The following is a 16,454-nucleotide window of genomic DNA, read 5'->3' as shown; positions in this document are numbered from 1 at the left end:
ATGTGTATAGAAATATTTTTGAATGAGGTATTTATAATCCTCAAGAAGAGCAACTGTTAAATGTTGTAGTCCCATTACACAACTACTCCAATTTGAATCGATACTCATAAATGTTAAAGCGAAATGTAATATTGTGTAGATGTGTGTTTCTTTATATGTTGTGTTCTAACAAGTAAAATTAATACTTTGTCATTTTGCTGTAAAAAATAGTCCAAGCTTGAACATTTTCGATGTAATTTTACAACAAGTTATGTTGTTCTGTCTATTAGATTATGACAGGATGAACTTGATAATGAAAATACCGTTGTATAGTATTTTGTATTATCACGTTGGTTGTGTTGCTCTGATGTTAAAAGTTGAACATTAAAAATAACATTGAAGAACCTGTGAATTGAGCCACTCCGAGACTAATACTTACTGACACTTACTTTGAATAAATAAATGCTTTGAAAACCACTCCAACTACTCAATATGTCTGGCTTGGTTACCATGGAGCCATCAGCCAGGTGTCTGAGAAGATTTTCAGATTGCTTAGGTACTTTGCAGTGCTTAAATGTAAGTTAGATTTGTGCAAATTAATTCACACACCTGAATATGTAAATGTCATATTGGTATGCAACTGATGAAGTTAGAATCATCCAATATGTTTTATTGCCAGGGACCTCACAATATGATATTATTACGATACTTAGGTGCCGATACGATATGTATTGCGATTCGATGCTGTGATTTTATTGTGATTCGATGTTCCAAACATTTTGCTCACCATATGTCTGCTGCAGAGGGACAAGAGAGAGCCATGAGAAAACAAGTTTTAATCAGTCATGGAAATAAAAGTGCTGAAAACAAATTGACTCCCTATTTAAAAAGAAGATGGAGAACAAGCTTTGAAGGGAAGATACTGTTGTTTTGGTGCAGGCACAGCCAACTAGCGCAAAAATAATATAGTAATATTGTCAGAACGATACGATATATTGTCAAAAATAATATCCCGATATGTAACCCCCCCCCCCAGCACTACTAAATGGACTTACAAATCAAAGCATGTCTCACTTTTGCCATTTTGGTCAACTTTGCATGCATTTACTAACCATAAAAGCAAAAGTGTATAGCTGTTATTGTCACTTGCCAAAACAAAGTGACTTGGCAAACAAAAGTGGACCTAGTACAGAGCCCTGAGGGACACCAGTAATGAGTCCACGTGTTGCAGACCCTTTCCACATAACCTTGCAGGAGGGTCCTGCCACATAGGATGCAATACTGATGAGAGATTTTTAGTAGAAAACATTTGGTAAATTATATTGAGAAATCTTCCAATATCTTCACAAACAACAACAGGTTTATTAACGGATACTCTGTCATAGACTACCAGTCATTCAAGGGGTTTTCTTTATTTTAACTATTTTCTACATTGTAGAATAATAGTGAAGAAATCAAAACTATGAAATAACACATATGGAATCATGTAGTAACCAAAAAAGTGTTAAACAAATCAAAATATATTTTATATTTGAGATTCTTCAAAGTAGCCACCCTTTGCCTTGATGACAGCTTTGCACACTCTTGGCATTCTCTCAACCAGCTTCACCTGGAATGCTTTTCCAACAGTCTTGAAGGAGTTCCCACATATGCTGAACACTTGTTGGCTGCTTTTCCTTCACTCTGTGGTCCAACTCATCTCAAACCATTTCAATTGGGTGGGGGTTGGGGGATTGTGGAGGCCAGGTCATCTGATGCAGCACTCCATCACTCTCCTTCTTGGTCAAGTAGCCCTTACACAGCCTGGAGGTGTGTTGGGTCATTGTCCTGTTGAAAAACAAATTATTATCCCACTAAGCCCAAACCAGATGGGATGGCGTATCGCTGCAGAATGCTGTGGTAGCCATGCTGGTTAAGTGTGCCTTGAATTCTAAATAAATCACAGACAGTGTCACCAGCAAAGCACCCCCACACCATCACATCTCCTTCTCCATGCTTCACGGTGGGAACTATGCAATTCGACCATGAAGGCCTGATTCACGCAGTCTCCTCTGAACAGTTGATGTTGAGATGTGTCTGTTACTTGAACTCTGTGAAGCACTTATTTGGGTTGCAATTTTTGAGGCTGGTAACGCTAATGAACGTATCCTCTGCAGCAGAGGTAACTCTGGGTCTTCCTTTCCTGTGGCAGTCCTCATTAGAGCCAGTTTCATCATAGCGCTTGATGGTTTTTGCGACTGCACTTGAAGAAACTTTCAAAGTTCTTCACATTTTCGGTATTGACTGACCTTCATATCTTAAAGTAATGATGGACTGTCATTTCTCTTTGCTTATTTGAGCTGTTCTTACCATAATATGGACTTGGTCTTTTACCAAATAGGGCTATCTTCTGTATCTACCTTGTCACAATACAACTGATTGGCTCAAACGCACTAAGAAGGAAAGAAATTCCACAAAAAGAAGGCACACCTGTTAATTGAAATGCATTCCAGGTGACTACCTCATTAATCTGGTTGAGAGAATGCCACGATTGTTTAAAGCTGTCGTCAAGGCAAAGGGTGGCTACTTTGAAGAATCTCAAATCTCAAATATATTTGGATTTGTTTAACACTTTTTTACTACATGATTCCATATGTGTTTTTTCATAGTTTTGATGTCTTCACTATTATTTTACAATGTAAAAAATAGTAAAAATAAAGAAAATATTTTGTAGGTGTGTCCAAACTTTTGACTGGTGCTGTACGTACTGGTACCACAAACTTTACTGTAGCAAACTGTATTTGGTCTGTAAATAATGACATGCAAGTTCACTTTTTTGGACACTTACAGTAAGTTATGTTTATTCAAGAACCTGTTAAAAATGGTCCCCTTGAGGACCCCACTGCATCTCCTGATGATGTTGATCATAGTGGGAATAATGAGACTAAATACCACAGCTCACTGTACTGATGAGCACAGGCTGCTAATCCTATTCGTATCTCTTAAAGCACCAAAACCACCTCTGCCACCTCTGGCCTCAGCTCCCGCTCAGCCAAGTCAAAGCTCTTCTCTGTCCTGGCACCCCTTGAAGCTAAGACAGCAGAGTCCCTGTCTATCTTCCCGAAAAACGTATGAAACCCTACCTCTTCAAAGAGTATGTTAAATAAGACATCTCAGTCCAAACTGTTGAGCGTGAAAAATCCAGCGGGGTTGCAGTTCTTGACACAAACCGGTGCGCCTGGCACCTACTACCACGCCCCGTTTAAAGGCACTTACATTTTTTGTCTTGCCCATTCACCCTCTGAATTGCACACATACACAATCCATGTCTCAATTGTCTCAAAAATCCTTCTTTAACCTGTCTCCTCCCCTTCATCTACACTGATTGAAGTGGATTTAACAAGTGACATCAATAAGGGATAATAGCTTTCACCTGGATTCACCTGGTCAGTCTATGTCATGGAAAGAGCAGGTGTTCTTAATGTTTCGTATACTCAGTGTATATGCCATTTTATCCAAAGCAACTTACAGTCATGCGTGAATACATTTTACGTATGAGTGGTCCTGGGAATCGAACCCGCTAGCCTGGCGTCACAAGCACCATGCTCTACCAACTGACCTACAACTGACCAATACTACAGAGGAGCACTTCAGTATAATATGATGAATCACTGCAAAGACAATATTTATACCACTCACTAATGAATGCAGTGACTAATGCAGTGAGTGTGTATAAACAGTATGAGTGGGTAATAATTATGCCAAAATCCATAGATTTTGTTGATGACAATGGTGCCTGACCCCGAATATGGCTGGTTATTTTACTAGGCTCCGTCTGTAGTGCTGAAACCGTGAAAACAGGATAAGGGTCATGTTCATTAGGCACCACATGGATAAAAACAGACTGAAACAGGGAGGGACTTTTACCATGTATTCACTTTGAGCATCTGGAAAAATCACTATATCAATTAAATCTATTATTATTAATTATTACCTCCTACTAGTCCAATAGGAAACTTTTTTTCCCGTTTGCAAAATTCAAACATTTTCAGTTGCTTTCTCTAATGAACACAGACCAGAACTTAATAAATGATTCTGTCAAATACACCCCAAATATCTTACTGTTCCAATATTGCCCAGCTGAAAGTGAGGGACACAAGCGGCGAAGGAGACAAACACAGCAGGTAAAAACCATCACAAGTGAAAATCAATGAAGAGCTGTACAAATAATATAGTTGAGGGGAACGGCACCTCCGTACCTTCAGGCTCTGATCAGTCCCTACACCCAACGAGGGACTAAGTGCGTGTTCATCCACCTCTGGCCTGCTGGCTCCCCCTTACCTCTGCGGAAGCACAGTTTCCGGCCAGCCCAGTCAAAACTGTTCGCTCTCTGGCACCCCAATGGTGGAACAAGCTCCCTCACGACGCCAGGACAGCGGAGTCACTCACCACCTTCCGGAGACATTTGAAACCCCCACCTCTTTAAGGGGAATACCTGGGATAGGATAAAGTAATCCTTCTACCCCCCCCCCACCACCAAAAACAACATAAACATTGTGAAGTATATCCCACTGGCTATAAGGTGAATGCACCAATTTGTAAGTCGCTCTGGATAAAGAGTCGCTGCTAAATGACGTAAATGTAAATGTAATATCAGTCAGTGTTGTGATTCCATCTCCACCCCTTTCACCATTATACTTACACATATGTTTAACTGAGTACTTAAATGAAAAGTCAATCAAGGTGACGTATAAATAGATTATTGATTAACTACACTGTTTTCACATGGACTGAGGTTAAAAGACTATTGAGTCCATTTCCAAAGAAATCCCCTAAGGAGATCATTGTGTTATGCTTTAACTGACCATTTATAATTAGGTTACAACACACAACATGACCTCACTGACATCAATGTCATACAGGGACCACTCAATTAACTGTGGCCTTTGACTTGTAATAGAATTTCAGAAAGGAAATGCCACTCAGCGGTACAATAAGGGATTCACCCCCAGTGTGTTTTCGCTTGTGGTACAAATCCTTTCATCTTCCTCTGTAGCTGCAGTCTGCACCTAGATCGAGCAAGAAAATATCCAACCGTTTGAGTTTATCAAACGAGACCGCAAAAAGCTTATTGTTGTTGTTGTTGAGCCCTCCAGTCCCTTTAAAAGGCTAAAGGACGGGGGGCTGGATGACAAGGCAACCTGAACCTGCATTCGGAGCCGAAGGGGGTTGCGTCCCAAACAGCACTGTGTAGGGAATAGGGTGTCATTTGGGACTCAGCCAAGGTCTGCACTCCGAAAAGGGCATCCATTATTAAAGCTGCAGCACTCAGTCCTCCCTTCCTCTCCAGCAGCTCTCAGACCCCAGATTCCTGTGCCATTGTTAGCCTTTCTTATCATGTACCTTCATTGTCACGCAGATACCAGTGGTCTTATGCTACGCACCACGCCAGTTTATACCGTCATGTGTGGAGCGGGGGGGAAGAGATTGACAAAAGTGTTGCCACCAATATATAACATTTAGAGGGAAATTATAGGGTGGGTGGTTTTGGGGCATCCCCCCATGCTCCACAACCACCCACCCCCCCCCCATTTTGTTATTGTCGTATGGTCAAGTATTGCGTTTATCATTGTCTTATAGCATTGTGTTCCAAGACATATGTTCCCGATACACGTGGCATTCACAGGTGATCAGGACCAACACTTCAATGAATTTCACGTGGCAGATCAGCACGGGACTTCAAGCTGTGATGCGTATGATGACGTTTTCATGTAAAAGAGCCTGATTATAAAATAGCCTCTTTCACTTTCAAGTATGCACCCACTCTCAGAAGATGTGGGGTTGCATCTCATCATAATAAGGTATTAAGGATAATTATAGATTATATTGTGGCTAAACCAATATCAGGAACTCTGAAATGATTTTGAGAGAGGCAACACCACAACCCCAACACCCTACAAAAAGGCATGTGAAGGAAGAGTCAACCTGGCCAACACCCAAAATGTTTTCCTCATTTTTCTCCAGATAAATCTACTTCTGCCTTGTCAAATCGAATTACATAATTTGTCATTCTGCATAAGCAATCACTAAAAACTCTATGCATTTGTAATGCTCCTGTGCTTCCTGTACACAACTCAATCATTCAAATTGAAAGGAGAGTAGCATGGGGGTTTTCTGAAATATGTAGGGTACTTCTCAAACTCATCTGGCTTTGTGATAGTTAGCCATTTTGATGTAATATAATGAATCAAGCCACATCAAAATCCATCATGTTAGTTGAACCTGTGGTTCTGTCCCAAGTGGCCCCCTAAACCCTTTGGCTCTGATAAAAAGCATGACACTAAATAGAGAATAGGTTGCCAAACGGAGTGCATCTCAATAGTCTAAGGCAGGGTTCTTCAATTCCGGTCCTGGAGGGCCGAAACACTTCTGTTTTTTTATTTCTACCTGGTAGTTAATTGCACTCACCTGGTGTCCCAGGTCTGAATTAGCCCCTGATTAGAAGGAGAGGATGAAAAACAGAGGTGTTTCGGCTCTCCAGGACCGGAATTGAAGAACCCTGGTCTAAGGGCTCTGACACACTGGAATTTTGTAGCCGAGAATTTCGTATGGAGCCAATGCTTTTTCAATGGGAGTCATTCATTGCAGGATGAATGACAATGGAGATGCATTGTCCAACAATATTTTTTTTTACATATGCAACTCTTCATACAATAGTGGACTTGAGTTCTACTTTTGACGGACTAACCACGTTTCCATCCACAGTTTTAATGCAAGTAAAGTCATACCTTAGAGAAAAAAAATCTGGACAGCTGTGATGGAAACAGGAAGTTTCGGTACAATTGTATAAATGCCAAAAGATAATTTGTCCGTTCAATATGGTGGGATCTAATTGTGTTGGTATGTGGAAACGCATTTATGCGCAAATACTGATATAATATCCATCATATCAAAGTAAACTTGGAGTCACGTGATGATGTGGTGGTCCTCCCACTACGATTCGGGAAACCATGCAGTTCATTCTCACTCTTTTTTAAAAATGCAATTGTATTTTATAGACAATACAAAGCATACACATACAAATGACTACATCATACAAACATCCCTACATCACACCTGCCCAGATCCACTAGCCCCCACCCCGATCTTCAGGACCCTTATCACATTCTGCCACATGGCCTCAAACTGCACCATTTTGTTTCTCTCCATTGCCCATGCTCTTTCAATTTTTTGATAATAAAGCATTTGACCTTTCCATTGTGTGAACAACGGAGGATTGGCTGATTTCCAGTTTTTGAGAATACTTATAAAAAAGATAATGAGAAGAGTATTGTCCAACCCGTCAGGTATCTCACTGCACCCTCATATGTCATGTCTTGAAATGTACAGACAGACGAATTACAAGTACAATTACTTTGCAATAGCTCTGTTATCCATCTTTCCAACTCCACTCATAACATTTGAATTTTGTAACATTTCCAGAAGGCATATTGAGTCATTAGTAGTTTTACACTTTAGATATGACTCTGCCGTTGTGCTGTAGAATTTGTGAATTCTATCTCTAGTATAATACATTCTATACATTCATTTTTACTGGATTAAGCGTACATTTTTGTTAACTGTAATCTCGTGCCAATATCTTGTACCGATATCAGCTATTTTAAAATCTTGGTTCCAATAGTTCATATTTTTTTCCATATCCTTTTTTGACTCAAATAGGATTCCCTCAAGATTGCTCTGATGTCCAAAATATTTAAAATCGACATTTGTGATAGAAAACATTTAAGTTGGATGCATTTGAAAATATCTACATTGGTCAACCCAAAATTGCTTTTTAAAGCTGTCATGGAAATAAATGTATTTCCTATTACCAAGTCAATTAAGGTTTCTATGCCTTAAGTTTTCCATGAATTCTGAATAACTTTCCAAGGTACACTACATGACCAAAAGTATGTGGACACCTGCTTGTCGCACATTTCATTTCAAAATCATGGACATTAATATGGAGTTGGTCCTCCCTTTGCTGCTATAACAGCCTCCACTCTTACGGGAAGGCTTTCCACTAGATGTTGGAACATTGCTGCGGGGACTTGCTTACATTCAGCCACAAGAGCATTAGTGAGGTCGGCACTGATGTTGGGCGATTAGGCCTGGCTCGCAGTCGGCGTTCCAATTCATCCCAAAGGTGTTCGATGGGGTTGAGGTCAGGGCTCTGTGCAGGCCAAAACAGCCCCAGACCTTTATTCCTCCTCCACCAAACTTTACAGTTGGCACTATGCATTTGGGTAGGTAGCGTTTTCTTGGCATCCGCCAAACCCAGATGTCTGTCGGACTGCCAGATGGTGAAGTGTGATTCATCACTCCAGAGAACGCGTTTCCACTCCTCCAGAGTCCAATGGCGGCGAGCTTTACACCACTCCAGCAGACGCTTGGCATTGCGCATAGTGATCTTAGGCTTATGTGCGGCTGCTCGGCCATGGAAACCCATTTCATGAAGCTCCCGACAAACAGTTATTGTGCTGACGTTGCTTGCAGAGGCAATTTGGAACTCGGTAGTGAGTGTTGCAACCGAGGACAGACGATTCCCGTGAGCTTGTGTGGCCTACCACTTTGCGGCTGAGCCATTGTTGCTCCTAGATGTTTCCACTTCACAATAACAGCACTTTTGTTGACCGGTGCAGTTGACCGGGGCAGCTCTAGCAGGGCAGAAATTAGACGAACTGACTTGTTGGAAAGGTGGCATCCTGTGACGATGCCAACGTTGAAAGTGTTGTGGAAAAATCATCGTTATCCTCATTAAAAAGAAAGCACTTTTCAGAGTCTTGTAGAATCAAGACAGACTTTATTACACAAGCAATAGAGCCGAGCTGGTCTGCAGAGAACCTACCTTTTCAGCTCTCGGCTCTCATCCTTTATACAAGTTTCATTTTTACTCATAATCCACGCCTTCTAGCTTAATCCCTCCCTGGTCAGTTCACTCCACCATTGTTTCCCAACTTTGACCGTTCTGCCCAGTTTCTGTCTGACTCCTCCTTTTGAGTCACTTTGTTTGTTTTTAATGGTGGCGTAAGACTTCTCCTCCTGTTATTACTCAGTTTTTGGAAACAATAGTGGCGTGACCAAACCCTATTTAGTAAAAATAACAGAGCCATTTCATGTTTTAACCCTTTAATTGGTTCTTAATCCGTAGACGTATAGGCGTTTCATTCTACAGCATGCATGATTCATATAATTGGTTTGTTATGTTGTCCACCCTTACGTGAGACAGAGTAGTTAACTAAAAATCTCCAATAAAAGTCACTGAGCTTTTCAGTACGGGCCATTCTACTGCCAATGTTTGTCTATGGAGATTGCATGGCGGTGTGCTAGATCTTATACACCTGTCAGCAACGGGTGTGGCTGAAATAGCCGAATCCACTCATTTGAAGGGGTGTCCACACACTTGTGTATATATAGTAAAAGCCTTGGGTAGCGAGTTGATTCTATTCCAAGTGTGGAAGGATAAAACCACCTTCAGACTTTGGAAGAACATTCATTTTTATTCTATGCATTGTATTTGCCCATATAAAGTCTGTTATGACCAAGTATACTTTTTGAAGAATATCTTGGGTGGGGTAATTGGTATTACCAAAAATAAATACAAAAACAGCCATGCCATTCTAAAGAGGTTTATTCTGCCTGTAAGATCTATGGGAAGATTATTCCATTTAATTTTTTAGTATTCTGAAAAGATTTTTAGCAAAGGAGGCATTGAGTTTTCAATATTGGTCAGGTATATCAGGAGATCATCTTTAAGAAGTTGAGTTAATATTCATGTTTACCAATACTGATACCTGTTATGTTTGGGTCCTGTCTAATTCTTTCTGCAAGCGGTTCAATTGCCAGTGCAAACTGGAGGGGTAGAGGGGACATCCCTGTCTTCTGCCCCTTTCTAAAGCCATTTTTGCTTTAGGACATGTATAAAATATGTTTATTACATTTATTATTTCAGCTGGAATGTTGAAAGCTTCCAAAGTTTTGAATAGAAAAGGCCATTCAAAACGATCAAAAGCCTTTTCGGCATCAACAGCCATTATTGATAAGTCTATATCTTGTTTTCTTGCGTATTGTATTAAACTGAAACATGTTTAATACATGTTCTTATCCATATCAATCTCATTATGTAGACTAGCCTACCCACACTGTATCTGCCAGCTGTTGGCTAGACCAGAGTAGGCACATAAGCTATTTAACTCAACAGTTTGTGTAACAAAACTATCGGTAGAGTTGAAAAGGCGATGGAAAAACATTGAACTTTAGATTTTTATTCGGTACATGAAACTTAAAAAGGTGCAATATGAAGAAATCGCTCCGCCTTTTCCTGGTTGCTAAAATTCTAATAGTTTGCCTAATTTCAGTTTATGTGGGAAAAAAGCAAAGTGTAGAGATTCATTGTACCATCTAAACCACTGTGAAATATCTTTTCAATAACCAAAAAATATTGCATCTTCAGCAGTTTGAAGCTGGTGTACAAAACCGAAAGTAAAAGGTGCAAAAACTAAACTTACGAACGGGAAGCATAGAAATATTCACATAGAACAGATCTACCACTTCTTAGACTTGCTTTCAATTAGAATGACAGATCTATAACTCACAGTTCTATGTGAATTTGGTGGGGTCGCCCAAAAAAGTTACATATTGCATCTTTAAGCAGAAAAAGTCAATTTTGTGTTCACTATGTCATCACGCACTGATTTTTATTCAACAGATCAGTTTGGTGGGATTTTTATTCAACAGATCAGTTTGGTGGGAACATGGACTTATTTACTTTCTGCAGATTTTAGAATATTCACATGAAAATCTGTCACCAATTGGATGGAAACCAAACAAGAAAAGCCTCAGCCAAAATCTCAGAAATCTTTGCCATATTGCTTTCACCTCAGTGCAGCTGAAGGACACTTCCGGCTATTGAGATGCAACTCATCTGTGGGTTTTTATCAGGGTGTCTTATAATCTCTCATAGGGCTGCCCATTAGGCTGCCCCTGCCAAGCAGAGACCCTGGCTACCAGTGGGACTCCATTCTAGGGCTTTAGAATCACACATTAGAATGGAGACGCAGGTAGTTGCCATTAAGGGGCCATGACTAATACCTGTTCCTTCACTTTCCATGGCAGCAGGAGTCTATTATAAGGAGAGAACCAGTGAGAGCTGGCAGGAGAAGAAATGGCACATTGAAAATAAATCCATACCAATTTGTAATAGTCACACAAAGTGCTCCCAGGAAATAATATTTCAGTCATTCCATTTTAACTGTGTTGGTCACACAGTGGCATAATACCTGACAGAAGATGATATTGACAGCTTTTATCTGGCTTGGCATAATACCTGATAATGACAGCTTTTATCTGGCATTTAATTATATATTATATATTTTATCTGGCTTTCACAAGGAGCCAGAGCTGGACCATTTTTCACCTAGTCAGCTCGGGATTCAAATCAGATATATTGTGGTTACTTGCCCGATGCTCTTAATCACTACGCTACCTGTTTGATGATGGAAACTAAATAATGTATTCTCTGTAGAGGCTGAGAAGACAGAACAAAGATGGAGCCTACCCTTGCCAAAATGTATTTGTTGCTGCAAAAGTTCCCGCAAGTTCGTGGCAAATTTGCTGCAAACTAAATAGTTTCTGGGGAACACGTGTTCCAAGACCAGTAACCGTTGACGACCAGTCAGGGGGAGAAGAAAAATCTAATGGAAACCAAGCGATCTAGCTACCTACCAAATTTGTCCAGTGAGTGTCTAGCTTATTAATTAAACTTCTTAATGAACGTTAAAATGTGTTAGCTAATTGATGCCTGGTTAGCAATGTCATGTTTGTAAAATAATGTATGCGCTAACTGTAAGTCGCTCTGGATAAGAGCGTCTGCTAAATGACTAAAATGTAAAATGTAAATGTAATGTTTTATGGTGAAAAAAACAAATGTAGTTGCAATTTCAGTTTCAACCTAGACAGAGTGAAAAGGAGGAAGCCTGTACCGAATAAAAAATATTCCAAAACATGCATCCTTTTCAAACATTGTGGTGACTGCATCATGTTATGGGTATGCTTGTCATCGGCAAGGACTAGGGAGTTATTTAGGATAAAAATAAACGGAATAGAGCTAAGCACAGGCAAAATCCTAGAGGAAAACCTGGTTCAGTCTGCTTTCCAACCACACTAGGAGACAAATTCACCTTTCAGCAGGACAATAACCTAAAATACAAGGCCAAATATACACTGGAGTTGCTTACCAAGACAACATTGAATGTTCCTGAATGGCCCAGTTACAGTTTTGACTTAAATCGGCTTGAAAATCTATGGCAAGACTTGAAAATGACTGTCTAGCAATGATCAACAACCAACTTGACAGAGTTTGAAGAATGTTTTTAATAATGTGCAAATATTGTACAATCCAGGTGTGCAAAGCTCTTAGAGACTTACCCAGTAATACTTAATCGCTGCCAAAGGTGATTCTAACATGTATTGACTCAGGGTTGTGAATACTTATGTAAATGAGATATTTCTGTAATTCATTTTCAATAAATTCGGCAAGATTTCTAAGAACATGTTTTCACTTTGTTATTATGGGGTATTTTGTGTAGATGGCTGAGAAAAAAATATATTTATTCCGTTTTGAATTCAGGCTATAAGACAACAAAATGTGGAAAAAGTAAAGGGGTATGAATACTTTCTGAAGGCACTGTATATGCATGTCAATGTGCTAGCATCACTGTTCAGTAGCATGTTAGCTAGCACAACAGCTGAGGTAGCAACAATATGGAGAAGGGTGTATTTGCGGCCCACAATCGGGGATTTCCTGCATGTGGGCATTTGTACATCTGCAGGATTCACTCTTTATATACTGAACAAAAATATAAACGCAACATGTAAAGTGTTGGTCCCAGGTTTCATGAGCTGAAATAAAAGATCGCAGAAGTTTTCCATATGCACAAAAAAAGCTTATTTCTCTCAAATGTTGTGCACAAATTTGTTTACATCCCTGTTAGTGAGCATTTCTCCTTTGCCAAGATAATTCATCCACCTGACAGGTGTGGCTTATCAAGAAGCTGATTAAACAGCATGATCATTACACTAGTGCACCTTGTGCTGGGGACAATAAAAGGCCACTCTAAAATGTGCAGTTTTGTCACACAACACAATGCCACAGATGTCTCAAGTTTTGAGGGAGCATGCGATTGGCATGCTGACTGCAAGAATGTCCACTCCCATAAGCCGTCTCCAACGTCATTTTAGAGAATTTGGTAGCACGTCCAACCGGCCTCACAACTGCAGACGACGTGTATGGCATCATGTCGGCGAGCGGTTTGCTGATGTCAGTGTTATGAACAGAGTGCCCCTTGGTGGCGGTGGGGTTATGGTATTGGCAGGCATAAGTTACAGACAGCAAGCACAATTGCATTTTATCAATGGCAATTTGAATGCACAGAGATACCGTGACAAGATCATGAGGACCATTGTCGTGCCATTCATCCGCCGCCATCACCTCATGTTTCAGCATAATAATGCACAGCCCCATTTCACAAGGTCTGTACACAATTCGTGGAGACTGAAAATGTCCCAGTTCTTCCAAGTCCTGCATACTCACCAGACATGTCACCCATTGAGCATGTTTGGGATGCTCTGGATTGACGTGTACGACAGCGTGTTCCAGTTCCTGCTAATATCCAGCAACTTTGCACAGCCATTGAAGAGGAGTGGGGCAACATTCCACTGGCCATAATCAACAGTCCTATCAACTCTATGCGAAGGAGATGTGTCGCGCTGCATGAGGTAAATGGTGGTCACACCAGATACTGACTGGGTTTCTGATCCATGCCCCTACCTTTAAAAAAAAAGGTATCTGTGACCAAGAGATCCACCTTGTGGAGTTGCAATGATCATGAGAACGGTGAGGAATCAGCCCAGAACAACATGGGAGGATCTTGTCAATGATCTCAAGGCAGCTGGGACCATATTCACCAAGAAAACAATTGGTAACACACTACGCCGTGAAGGACTGAAATCCTGCAGCGCCCGCAAGGTCCCCCTGCTCAAGAAAGCACATATACAGGGCCATCTGAAGTTTGCCAATGAACATCTGAATGATTCAGAGGAGAACTGGGTGAAAGTGTTGTGGTCAGATGAGACCAAAATCGAGCTCTTTACCATCAACTCAACTCACCTTGTTTGGAGGAGGAGGAATGCTGCCTATGACCCCAAGAACACCATCCCCACCATCAAACGTGGAGGTGGAAACATTATGCTTTGGGGGTGTTTTTCTGCTAAGGGGACAGGACAACTTCACCGCATCAATGGGACGATGGACGGGGCCATGTACCGTCAAATCTTGGGTTCGTGGATGGGTATTCCAGCATGACAATGACCCAAAACACATGGCCAAGGCAACAAAGGAGTGGCTCAAGAAGAAGCACATTAAGGTCCTGGAGTGGCCTAGCCAGTCTCCAGACCTTAATCCCATAGAAAATCTGTGGAGGGAGCTGAAGGTTCGAGTTGCCAAACATCAGGCTCGAAACCTTAATGACTTGGAGAAGATCTGCAAAGAGGAGTGGGACAAAATCCCTCCTGAGATGTGTGCAAACCTGGTGGCCAACTACAAGAAACGTCTGACCTCTGTGATTGCCAACAAGGGTTTTGCCACCAAGTACTAAGTCATGTTTTGCAGAGGGGTCAAATACTTATTTCCCTCATTAAAATGCAAATCAATTGATAACATTTTTGACATGCGTTTTTTTGGATTTTTTTGTTGTTATTCTGTCTCTCACTGTTCAAATAAACCTACCATTAAAATTATAGACTGATCATGTCTTTGTCAGTGGGCAAACGTACAAAATCAGCAGGGGATCAAATACTTTTCCCCCACACTGTATCTGCAAGGTTAGCTCCAGGTAAATATTGCAATCCTTTAGCCATTCCTGGACCTGTGTCCAAAAACAAGCTACAAATGGACAGTACCAAAACAAATGATCTAATGATTCTGTCTCTTCGCAGCAAAATCTGCAGAGCTGGGAAGATTGTATCCCCCATATAAATAACATTCTATTGGTAGCAAGAATTTTATATAATAATTTAAATTGAAAGATTCTAAGTTTTGAATCCGGTGTCGTTTTGCGTATCAGTTCATAAACACTATGCCATGGCATCGGTACGTCAAAAATCTCTTTCCAACTATTTTGCAATCTATATGGGACGGCTGTCAATCCTTTGGTCCTTAAATGAAACTGGTATACTTTTTTTATTTATCACAGTTTTCTTTAACCAATTATGTTCTTTAATGCAAGGCCGGCAGATTAGTTTGCATCAAATTCACAGAAAACAGTAGAATGTTCGCCAAAACATTTCCCAAAATTGTTTGGCAGAAGTTCACAAGTCACCGCAACAGTTTGCCACAAAACTATTTTGCATGTGAAAATATGAGCTTGCTGCAATTTGGCCAAAGTTTTGCCAGAGCTGTTTTGCCAGAAGCCTGTTTTTTCGGTAAGGGTTCTCTCTCAGGACCATATTGGAAAGTTATGACATTCTGGATTAAGGGGACCAAAAGCTAGCCAGAACTAGAAGAGACCGTCGTTCAATAGTTTTGCTCACCGGAATCTGTGCGCTCCAGCGGCTTTTCTGTACTGTACAAAGGAACTTCTGTGGCAGGTGATTCAATCACTGGTCCTCATCATGCTCATCGCAGACCTGGGACCCTTGGCAATTCTGATTAGTGGAAGAAATATTAGAATTGGGGTGGTTAGTTATGTCCTAGCATATCCACATTCACTCTGTCCACATTGCTATACTATAGCCAACTTAGAAGGAATGCCGTTGACTTTCAAGCCTAAAAAATAAACATTAATAAAAGCTTAATAATTGCTTCCTCTGCGGTTCCCATTCATAAATTATTGCTCAGAACATGGTGTGCTGCCCTGTGGACTCCGCCAGCAACAAGAACTGAGCAATCTGCTCTGGTACCTTTGGGGTCAAGAGGAAATGGGAAATGGATGCCACCAGCCTTTGTTTACAGACCAAATTGACATAACAAGCGAGGTGGTAGAAAATTACATTTCTCAAAATACAGAAAAACAATATTACACCGAGACCTTGAATTAGCCGGAAGAACATCCGTAAATAACATGAGCTTCAAGTCACAAACAGATTAAATTGATGGACCAATGTTTTTTTCGAATGAAAAGCGAAGACAGCCACTCCAAATTGAAAATGTTATGCACAGCTGAAAATTGGATGAGTGTCTTTGCAGGTCATTTTCTCAGGTGTAGACAGAGTTGTAGTGTATGCATTTATTGCTTTGCGTGCGTGTGTGTTTGTTTGTTTTAAAAGCTTATGAAGGGTAAATTTCTTACAGTTCCATCCCTTATTCATCTATTGCCTTGGGTGTAGTTGTGTGCATGTGTGTTCTCTCACGTGTGTGTCAACGTGTGTGTGTGTCAACGTGTGTGTGTATTTCCATTCAT

The sequence above is a fragment of the Coregonus clupeaformis genome, chromosome 21, assembly GCF_020615455.1.
Source record: "Coregonus clupeaformis isolate EN_2021a chromosome 21, ASM2061545v1, whole genome shotgun sequence".
In the NCBI taxonomy this organism is placed as follows: domain Eukaryota; kingdom Metazoa; phylum Chordata; class Actinopteri; order Salmoniformes; family Salmonidae; genus Coregonus; species Coregonus clupeaformis.
This window is presented reverse-complemented; position numbering follows the sequence as displayed.